Source organism: Humulus lupulus, chromosome 6, assembly GCF_963169125.1.
Source record: "Humulus lupulus chromosome 6, drHumLupu1.1, whole genome shotgun sequence".
Classification (NCBI taxonomy): Eukaryota; Viridiplantae; Streptophyta; class Magnoliopsida; order Rosales; family Cannabaceae; genus Humulus; species Humulus lupulus.
Genome location: NC_084798.1, coordinates 157,520,326 through 157,529,570, shown reverse-complemented (window position 1 = coordinate 157,529,570; position 9,245 = coordinate 157,520,326). Strand labels below are relative to the sequence as shown.

The 9,245-nt window shown below is 32.5% G+C and overlaps 1 long non-coding RNA gene across 1 annotated transcript; it reads left to right on the top strand.

The window, feature by feature from the left end:
* Positions 1–6,088: 6,088 nt before the first annotated feature.
* On the top strand, positions 6,089–7,406 carry LOC133784263 (uncharacterized). The gene is made up of 2 exons (XR_009871237.1): positions 6,089–6,369; positions 6,988–7,406. It is a non-coding gene; the product is annotated as an uncharacterized LOC133784263 (long non-coding RNA).
* The last annotated feature ends 1,839 nt before the right edge of the window (positions 7,407–9,245 follow it).

Genomic DNA, 9,245 nt, shown 5'->3' with positions numbered 1-9,245 from the left:
TTCACTAATATTGCAATTCTACCATTTCTTTCACCTAACTTGTTACTCTCAGCAGTAACTAATGGTTACCCAGGTTACTCAATCACCATTAACCATTACCCGCTAAATCTCAAGTTAGCCATAAAATTCCCGAGGTACCCCTAGGCTCCTCCCGAGCCGGCTATAGAATTCCCGTTGTGACTCTTAAGTTAAATTTTCTCTCTAGGACCGTCTCGGCACGTGCATCACAATAATAACACCACACTCACGTGGTACAATTCACAGAATGCAAATATCACATATATGTCCTCAGCGGGCTAAAATTACAATTAGGCCCTTCTAACACGATCCGGGCCTACATGCATACTAATATACATAGTCATGCATCTCAGATAAACAAATAGTCATATAACATGCTTTAAATCATAATCATGCATTAAACTCATAAAATCACACATAAATTCCATTATGCCCTCCAGGCACACTAATCAAGGCCCTTGAGCCTTATTAGCGATTTTGGGTCGTTACAGTATGTTTTACCAGAACCTCAAGTGTTAATTCATTCATCTGATTAGAGCCATTGTAGGAAAGCCCAAGTGACGGTTCCATCACACGGCTATGGGTGTCGAGCCCCGTAGTGACTTGCTTGTCAGTCACTCATTATGGTTTAACAGAACCCCAAAGTGATATTCACTCATCTGCTCCGGGCTATAAGCTCTGTATGATCATGATGATCATAATTGGCATGGCTGTGGGTACTGAGCCCTGTGGTGACTTGCTTGTCAGTCACTCAGTATGGTTTACCAGAACCTCAAGTGTTATATCACTCATCTAATTAGGATTGACTTGATAGTCATCCAATCAGGAAGGCAAGATTTCTTATCCTAGATTCCCCAGCATTATCTGAGGTTATTTGCATGCTTGAATAGAGCTATATTTGCTAGGCATGCCAGATATGGTTTGATGTCATGATATGACTGTTCATGAGCATATTGAGTTTTCTTGTTGGGCATCGGCTCACGGGTGCTATGTGGTGCAGGTAAAGGAAAAAGAAAGCTGGACCATCCTTGAGTTGGAGAGCTTAGGTGACGATGTGTACATATGCAGCTGCTCGACCGCCACGGTCGTGGGTTGAAAGAGGAACTAGGGTTACACCCTGTTCTGCCGCTTAGATCGGATGGTTGTAAATATTTTCTTGTAATGAACCTTTAAATTATATTTTTGGGATCCTAATGTATACATTAAACGTTTAAGTGAAACGTTATATCTTAACCAAAATTTTTAATCCCTAAACCGCTAATCATACTTAGTCACACGATTATGGCCAAATGACTCGATTAGCAAGTTTAACACTGTTTAAAAGGCACACCGTAACAGTCCCTGGAGTTTAGGTCGTTACATTTGTAGTATCGACTATCCCCTTCATCTTCATCATAACCATCCTGGTAGGATGTTTGATAGCTGATGCTAGCATCTTGATCATTTCTGCGCCTATTTCTTCTTAGAGGATGACCATGATTGCACCCAGCAGAATGATAACGTCGAGGTTGTTGACCTTGATTTTGACTGGCTGGTCGTTCGTTCGTTTTTTGATTGTCAGAACTGTTGACCAGTTCCTGGATTTTGTAGATTAGGAGGTTGTCTCCCTTGTGAGACTGCACACATCGGTGGTCCATTAGCAGGCCTTCCAGCCCTAGAAAATTTTCTACCACAGCCTTGACCTTGGTAACGATTGGGTAGCACCTGCTCATCTTGATGGAGTTGACGATGTACTCCTGGTTGAGCTCCCCTGTTCAAGTGATGACTTTGAGTTTTCCCGGGGGGAACCACATGGTCTTGGGACCTTAATGGTTGAGCAGGCTCTGGTAATCGACTAGCTGGCCTTTGTCCCTCAATATTTTCTTGGCCAATATTCTTAGGTTGAGGATTTATTGTTCGAGGTCTTGTAGCTTGATTTTGTTGGAAGAGATCTTCTAGCAGCCTTGCTACTTCGACATTGTGACGGTCAACTTCTTCTTGAAGATTTTCAACAACTCTCTGCCATTGATCCATCCAAGACTGAAAGTCTTATCTCTGCTTGTTTACGGCTTCAGATACATCTTCTTGAGCTACTGCCTGATTTTCATGCATAGCAACAAACTGCTCCTACATTTGGTCTACAACTTCCTTCAGCTTCTCAATGTCGGGGTTGAGGTCTTCGCCCAAGTCCACGTGAGGCTCATCAGACCCAAATGTTCCTCAAGGAGGCAGGTTTCCAGATGGAGTAACGTGCTGACCAGGGTGCAGTGGGGGAATATGACTGCTCAATGGGCCATCATACTGTCCTATGGTAGGGTTTTTCCCCTGTGGTTCTCACTTTGGCTTCTTGTAGTAGCCATGGATTCAGACTGATCAGGTAGACTGTGATCTTGGATTTTAGCTCTCAATGAAAGCACCAAAATGTGGACCAACATTTTGGTCAACGACATTGAGTCAATGTGAACGATAGTAAATAATTTTAAAGAGCTAAAATCAAATAAAATGATATAGGAAACTTATAATGGTTCGGCCCCAAGAGTTGGTAATGACCAACGTTCACTTGCATTATTATTAATCAATAAAATCTCACTCTCAAGATCAAGAACAACAAGATTCAACTGAGTTTCCTAAGACTGAGATAGAATACAATTAAGTAGGGCTTTGTATGTAAAGTGCGTATTCAGCTTCTTAAAATAATGACTATGAGAGATCCCTATTTATATAGTCTCTTAATGGGCTATGGGCCTTACAAGATGATCTAGGTCCTACACGTGTAGTGTGAGATTGTTACATCTGATTACATATTCAAATAATACCAGAAAAATGCATTCAAATAATAGTTACACAAATATCTTGTGATATTTCATGATATCTCGTAAAATCAGGATCATTTTGTTTGAATGACTTGTTCTTCGAGCAGGCCTTCCTTCAAGCAGCTTTATAAGGTGGTTGTGTCTTCGACCAACCTCCTTCTCCTCGAGCAGCTAACTTATCTTGACCAGCTCTCATGGGTTTGATGTCGTTTACTGCCCGTGCCATCTTCAAATGTCACATCATCATGTCCAATTTTGGGTTAAACACTAGTTGTTTGGTAAAAAGAAACAATGGAGAAAAGAGAAAAGTAAGAGGAAAAATTTAAGGTGGGACCAACCAATTTTTTTCCTATTCAATTTGAAAAGTAAAAAGGAGAGAAAAGTCTCCTCGATAAATAAAATTAAAAAAAATTAAAATAATTTTACAAAAAAAATGTTATATTGATAATTTTAAAGATAGTATAGTAATTTAACAATATACCAATTTTCTTTCCCTCCTACATAACACACAACTTGGAAAAAAATATGTTTTCATTTCTTTCTATCTAATTTTTTATCACTCCCATTTTCTTTCATTTGTACCAAACATAAGTTAAAAGATGTACCAAAATAATAAATTGAACCAGGAAGTTGATTGGTCCAAAAAAGAAACTAGTAAAAGAAACAATAAATAATGTTTTTTTTTCTTCAGTAAATACTACAAAAAGAAATGATGACTAAAAAAACATCATTATCCCTGTGTCGTCACTAAAAATTTTGCGACTAAAAATATTAGTCACAGAAGTTACAATTAATTGTTGTGACTATGTTTTCTTAGTCACAATAAATTGTATCATTATATATAAAAGGATATGACTAAATGTATTTTTAATCAAAATAAATTTTATCATTATATATAAAAGATTGTAATTAAAACTATTTTAGTGAAAACTAGTGACTAAATGTTATTTTTTAATGAGAAGAAAATTTTTGTTGGGATTAAAAGTAATCTTTGGTTACAAACATTTATTTTGTGGCTAAAAAGTTGTCGCTAAATAATAGTTTCTTTTAGTGAAATATACATAAAAATATTTCAAATTATTACTTGATAAGTTGTGTTTAATATAATGGTCTCAACTAAATATATATAAAGTAAAATCTCTAGATTAAAATAACTATTATATAATTATATATATTTAAAAAAAATATCAATCTAGGTCATTTTAAATAAAATATAAACTAATAAGTTATAATGTTTTTTAGTATAATATTAAAAAAAACGAAATCCATCTAGTAATAATAATCTGAAATTTATAAAAAAAAAATACAGTATATATGTTTTGTTATTTTAAAAGTATATAATATAAAATAAATTCAGAATATTTTTAGTTAAATATTTAAATATTCAATGCATGCTTAAATTTTTAAGTATATTTCTTGTAAATTATTAGGAAGTTTTTTTTTGGGGAAATTCACAAATATATGGTAAACTAAATTTTTTTATAAAAATATACGGTAACTACAATTAATTACATTTTTATGGTAGAATCACCCCAACCCATTATACATTAAAGCCCACCCCAAAGTTACACTAAATACACGGCAAAGACCATCTCATCTCAATCTATATTCCTGACATTAATAACTACAAACCCACAACAACTATAAGGTGAAGCTGCATATGAGACTAACCCAACGAAGGCAGATAAAAAAATAAAAGCTTGGAGTTTACAGCAACCAATGGTCATTCGAAAAAAGCATGCCTGCAATTGTAGAGTGATCAAGCTACACCTTCTCCACCTGAAACAAATTGTTATGTTATTGTAACCATCATTGGTCTTGTACGGGGTTTTATAAAGATTTTTCTATACTAGTCTTGCTTTAGTTTAATTGTACATATAGGGACACATAGTTCAACTATAAAATAGAAAAAGTGTTTATGCTCATAAATATATGGTGGCAACTTTCCTTTGTTAAGTATATAATTTTTAAAAAAAATAAAATTTTGTCATTTTAATATACTACAACTACAAGTACATTAACAAACTTATAATAGATCACTACAAATTCAGAATAGGTATTAACAAGCTTGAAACAAATCGTTAGATAACAAATAAAATATTAACAGATTTGTTAAGAGTTAATATACTGAACTACAACAATGTATAAAACATATTAACAAATTTGCAACAAATCTTTATAGAACTAGAATATGTTTGTAACATATTGTTACAAAACCATAATATAGCTTAAAAAGGAATTTTAATGTATAAATCTATCTCCTGCATCGAAAAAATAGAATCAAACTACTATACCAACTAGAAACTTTTTACAAAGAATTATAATCAAAGCAAGCCATGTTTTATCACAGTCAAAGCAAGCTAACTCGTAGAAACACAATCACTAAGTCACCTGCAAAGTATCACAACAACCCAACATAGCAGAGTATCTCAAATGCTAGCCCTAACTTGCAAGCTGCATATATCAACAACACACATATATAATAGATCGTTAGAGAGGAATAGATATATTTAAAACATAATATCAAATACCAAAGAAGAAATGAAAGCAAATTTTTCATCATCAGAAAACATACTGTACAAATATGTAAGAGATTGCTACATAAATAAAATATTTAAACAAAAAATTCACAAAGATCAAACATATAAAATTGAAACTAAGATTAGAGCAGGAAACACCAACAAACCATCAAAAAAAATTGGTTATACTCAATGAGAATTGAAACCCAAATAATCAAAAATAAAAATGAAAAATCAAGAGAAGAAAGCTTGAAAGTGAAATAATTAAGCTGAAACCAACGAAAATAACACTATGGAGCAGTGCAACAAACTAAGAAAAAGGGAAGATTAAAGAGAATGAGAGAGAAAAGTAAAAAATAACATAAGGAAAGAGAAGGGGGGGGGGGGGGGGGGGGGGGAAGTTTCTACACCCCTTACACTGCATTTTATTCATTTATTTTTACCTTAGTTTTTTTTAATAAAATCTTAAAAAAAAAATCGTATATCTGAAATAATTAATTATATAAATGTAAGATATTAGGTGTATTCCGTTAAAAAAAAATTGGCACGGTATATCACTCAAAATCCTATTCCTCTTGACACGTGGCAATTGTCATAATTAGCTTGTAGGTGACTTAATTTTACTATTAGATTCTTATAATCTACACCATCAAAAACGAGAAAAGGAAAGAAATTAACTATTACCAATGAATGAATTATCATGAATCATGATTACTAATATTTTATTGATTACAAGAAATAAAATATTGGGAATAGCCAACTTGCCTTTTGATAGGGAATAGTCATGGAATGTGAAACATCTTTGGTACGTAACTTTATTTTGGTATATCTTGCCGTGCCATGATTAAAAGCGCTGAGCAGTAGGGTGACCAGCAGGTGAGCGAGATGAGTATTTGGGATACTCTGAATCGGAACGCCAACGACGCAGCGCAGCCACCAAGCTCAACGAGGCTGTTAATCCACCAAGCTCTGCTCAGACCCGGTAACCAGGTCCGAAGTCATTGAGGTCGTCGCTAGGGAGGGCGTCAAATTCGTCCCAGGTAGTCCGATTGCCTCTCACTAGTAGTACTAGTTTCTTTTTTTCTTGTTTTTTTTTTTTGCTTGAACATTAGTAGTAGTTGTTGTTTATTAGAAGTGGGAAGTGTACTATATTCTATAATATTTTTTAAAAATATCTTATTTACTATTAGTTTTTTTTTTTTGATGAAACTAGTCTCAATTAGTGATTTTTTTTTTTTGGCAGGCATAGTCTAGTAGTATTATATATTTTTTCACAAAGATGAGGTCTGAAGTTTACTAATTTTGTATTAATTTTTATCTATTTATAAATTATTATTTTAATTTCTAGATTTATGTTTTTTTTTTAAATTTTGTTTACATTCTTGATTTTATAGGATGTCTCGTTTTTGGAAAGGTTTGTAAGCTAAGATTTAACTTAAACACATTAACAAAATGTCAAAAATTTTATTGTTGTCAAAAAAGCTTTTTTGTTGTAGTTATCTTTTTTTTTTTGATGGAAAATAGGTAATTTTTGTTGTAGTTAATGCATGCTATAATTTTAAGAAATGGGGAGAACATTCAGTTTAAAGTAATATTATTATTATTATTAAATAAAAGGAACGGAAATATTATATTTGGGTTATTGTTTGAATTTGCAGGTGGAGTATTGGGTTATGAGGTTTATAAAAAAATGGTAGGAGAAAAAAATAAGCCAAAGCAGGGCGCTGAGTTGGGCGTGAATGATAAGGCAAACACAGAGAGACGGAAAAAGGAAGTGAATGAACGCCTGAAGAGGTTGGAGAAACGAATCTCTCAATATGTTCAATCAAACCAACGCCTAGAGATGTGGAGAAACAACTCTTCGCAACACAATTCTTAGGGATCATTTTTATTGTGTTCGTCTTTTCTTTTTGTATTTTTTTTTAAATGAGTTTGGTAATGCTCCAAATATGTATATTTTAGAGTTTGACTGTCATTTGGAAACAACTTTACTTCAAGTTCGACTGATGCCGTTTTGCCAAAATATATCATATGGTTAGTATTTTTGTGGAGAAAATATATGTCCCAATTTTTATGATTTTGCAACTTTGAAAGTTTTTTGTTAAAAATTATATTTCAAATTTACATTAAATACTTGTTGCATTAAAATCATTCATCTGAGCTCATATGTATTAGTATGTATTAAATTTACGGTAATACTTGTTGCTATTTTAACGGTGACTCACATAAAGTGATCATTTTGGTAATTGAGTTATTAGGTATCAAAGTGTCATGAGTTAAGTGTGTAGATACTTAAGTGGTATTTCTAATTTATGGAGGGACTAAATTAGAAATACTAAAAACTAATAAACTACTAGTTTCTATAAATTGGTAGTGGTCCCCAAGAAACAAGATATGATTATGTTATCTTTTTCCCTCATTAAGAGAGAAAATAAGAGAACTTTATCTTATATTCTTGAAAGATCATTATCGAAAGGTTATATCTGTCAATGGATTAAGATAAACTTCAGCTATTTATGCTTTTCTTCTCTTTGAATCATCAAGGGTTTCTTTAGATATAATATTACATGAGAAATTTCGTTTTTTATGATTACCAACTTAATTATTCAAATTAAATAATTAATTGTTGAATTGTTACGGAAATGTTTAAACAGACACAGAGACTGTTTGAACAGAAACCAGATATATTTAAATAGTTTATCACCAGAAAATAAAAACGAACATAAGGTAAAGAACACACGAAATTATACGTGGTATCAGCAATCTTTGCAGATTGCTACTAGTCCACAGGGCCACGCCCAGAGAATGAAATTTATTAGAAGAATATCTAAACGATTACAAAACCAAATTGACTTATACAAATAAAGACTCCCTCTTGAATTTATCGCAACTGTTGTAATCTAAACTCCTAATCAAATTTCTGAAGTGCTAAGATCTTGAACTCCCTTCAAATCATAACACTTGCAGTTTTCCTCCTGAAAAGTGACTCACGAACAAGACTTCTCCCGAAGCTTGATGAACAATGTCCAAGTGTGTTCAACCTGCACAATTAACACAAAGAAAACAATAGAGAAGTACACTGTAATAAATCACTAAGAACTTGCTGGACTCAAGTTCTTCACCTAATAAAAAGTCTCTCTAAAACTTGAAAAATATTTGGAAAATAATACACCAAGAGAGATGATAAAAAACCAACGACCTAAGGATGATTATATACTTTTTAGAATCCCTTTAGGTCGTGGAAAACAAATCATAATCCAATTAGCCAATAAATGGAAAATCTTTCAAAACAGGAAAGTCAGAATCTGTTCAAACACACTGGCAATCCGTTCAAACAAATTCATTGAACCTGGACAGTTTTTTAAACACAGTTTCCCTAAATAAATTAGGAAACAATATATATATTATCTCTGCAAGCTATACACGATTTTTGGACAAATAAATCAGATCAAAAAATAAAATAAATACCAATAATTTCCAATTCGAGAAAAGATATTCTTTTATAAGAAATTATATATTTATTTTATTAACATATATATAATAATCTGATTATAAAATATTTCACAACAAAACAGGAAACTACCCATTTCGAAAATTAGAAAACATTTCACAACAAAACAGGAAACTACTCATTTCGAAAATATCACACAATATATTTCGAAAATACATTCCATAATTAATTTTGTCAATTTTATCAAATATGCCAATAAAGGATTTTACAATCTCCCCCTTTGGCAATTTGATAGACAAAACTAGTTCAAAAACCTGCAACACAAATGTTAGTTACAAGTAAAGAGAAAAAAAAAACTCTCCCTGCAAACATGCATTAACTTATAACAAACATATAAAGAAACTAGAGTTAACTCCCCCTCAAAATAAGAAGGTCCAGAGTTAAACAAAAACAACAAACAAAGCA